Source organism: Montipora capricornis, chromosome 8 (genome assembly GCF_036669925.1).
Source record: "Montipora capricornis isolate CH-2021 chromosome 8, ASM3666992v2, whole genome shotgun sequence".
NCBI lineage: Eukaryota > Metazoa > Cnidaria > Anthozoa > Scleractinia > Acroporidae > Montipora > Montipora capricornis.
Window position 1 is genome coordinate 32,828,046 of NC_090890.1, and position 2,500 is coordinate 32,830,545.

Consider the following 2,500-nt stretch of genomic DNA (forward strand, 5'->3'; position numbering starts at 1 on the left):
ATAAATCTTCAACAATCTCCAGATGAATGGCGCGAACGGTTGCGCATGTAAACAGGGCTCCCCAGGCCTTTTGTGTTCTATTCCGTCCAAACTTGAGATTAAATGGGCCAAAAAGATCAACTCCAGTTACGGAAAATGGTGGCGAAAATGGTTTCAATCTCTCCGGGGGCAAGTCGACCGTCAAGGTATGGTGAGGTGGCTGGCGAAGCTTTCTGCATGTGGTACAATCTCTGACTATGCCTTTCGCCAAGTTTTGTCCGCGCGTTATCCAAAACTTGCGACGACTTTCAGAGAGGGTTCTCTCAGGTCCTCCATGTGCAACTTGCGAATGCGCCTCTCGCATGATGAGTTTGGATATCGGATTGCTGGCAGGTAGGAGAATCGGATGAATCTCTTCATATAACAAGGGTGCGTTTCTTAGCCTTCCTCCTACTCTTATCACGCCCTCTTTGTCGAAGGGTGCTAAATCTTTGTAGCTTTCTTCCCAGTTTCCGAGCTGTCTTTGTGCAGAAACAATCCAGTAACGCTGAGCTTGCCCTATTTCTTCGGGCACCAATGGTCCGTCACACGTCTCGGCACTAGATGCCTGTCTTCTAATTCGTTTTCTTACATTGGAAAGGAAACGCATGCAGTAAGCTGTCACCCTTAGTAGCCGTTGCCAATTAGAGTACTCGATCGGGTTAAGAATTTCATTCACTGGAACCACTGCACCAATCTGTTTAAGGTTCAATTTCTTCTTCTCTGGGTCTTCCTCGACAACTTATTGAACTGATTCTATGGGCCATTCTTCCTTGAGTCTCCTAAGGAATGACGGACCTTCCATCCACCTTCCTTCAAGATGCTCGGTAGGTAGTCCCCTACTGAAGTCATCAGCTGGGTTGCGGTCAGTGGGAACATATCTCCAATTCGTTTGGTCCCAGTTTCACTGAGTTTCTGCTATACGAACACCCATAAAAGCTTTCAAACACGTTGAGTCGGAGCGAAGCTAGTGTAGCACTATCTTTGAGTCGGACCAAAATTGCACAGTTTCGGGTTTTACTTTGAATTCTTCGTAAATGGTCTTGAAGGGTCTTGAGGCGATGAGGGCTGCCATTAGTTCAAGTCGCGGAATCGTGCTCTGGCGAAGTGGAGCTACCCTTGCCTTTACAGAAACTAAGCGAACTTCAGGGATGTCTTGAGTAGGCCATAACAAGTACGCAACTGCCCCATAAGCACTAATACTGGCATCTGCGAATACGTGCAGTTCAGACGGGCATGTTGTGATAGATGGCTTGAGACACGTTGGAAATTCCACGTGCTTTAACCTTTCGATGTCTGCGAAAAGTTTGATACACATATTTTTCATTTCCTCAGGCAATGGGTCGTCCCAGTCAAACTTCTTCATTTTCCAGATTTCTTGAAGCGCAACTCTTGCTCTAATGATAACTGCTGAAGCTAGATCAAGAGGATCATAAATTGTTTGCTTGGTGAACTTGCCGTTCAGTCGAAGATCTTTCACTGTAAAGTTCAAGGTATCTGTTGAAGGGTTCCAGCCAACTCCAAGGGTCGTGATATGCTCTCTCTCTCTCCATGTAAATTAACTTCTTTCACTTTCAAGTCTTGGTGATGATCGGATTGGGCGGTGCCTTCCTTGGTTTCACTAAGAGGAGCTTTGATCACCTTTGTTCTCTTGAGCTGAAATAAGCAATACCATTCCTTTATTTGGAAACTTCCCTTTTCGAGAACTTGATCAAGGGCTGTCATCCGATTGACTGCCTCCTGGGGGGTCGAACAAGAGTGAAGGAGGTCATCCATATAACGATCTTGGCGTAAGATTGTTGCTGCATCTGAGTACTCTTCCTCACTTTCTTTAGCGATGCGCAACATTACGTAACTCGCCATGTCAGGTGATGGTTTGTCACCAAATGTCACTCTTGAAAGGACGTGTATGGTAGGTGGTTTTTGAGTCTAGAGATTTCGCCAGGGAAAGCGATGAACATGAGTGGCCTTTTCTGGTAGAAGGATCTGTAGATACATCTTTGAAATGTCCCCAGCAAATGCAACAGGATCCTCGCGAAAGCGTAATATGACGCCCAACAAATTTCCTATGAGGCAAGGTCCCTTGCAAAGGAATGAATTGAGAGAGACTCCTTGGTATTTACAGGCGGGGTCGAAGACCACTCTGAGGGGTGTACTTAGTTTATCCAGGCGATAGACACCATGATGCGGAAGGTAGTAAACGGGCTTGGTATCTTGATTTAACTCTTCCTCTGATAAAGGACGAGCCCATCCCTTCCCTATGTATTCTTCGGTCGCATCATTATACATTTTGGCTTGGTTTTATTTTTGGATAAACTTCGTTCCAGGGACTCCAGTCGTCGTTCTGCCATCGCGTAATTGTTAGGAAGAAGGTTGGGATCCCTTTCCATGGTAAACCAATGACAAACGATTTAGAAATACATGAAACAAGAAATATAAGTGAAAGAAACCGACGTTTCGGTGCATCTTGCGCCATTATCAA

At 45.5% G+C, this 2,500-nt stretch overlaps 1 pseudogene; it reads right to left on the bottom strand.

The window, feature by feature from the left end:
- The window catches only part of LOC138060260 (uncharacterized), a 4,270-nt pseudogene that overhangs the window by 1,517 nt on the left and 253 nt on the right, over positions 1-2,500 (bottom strand).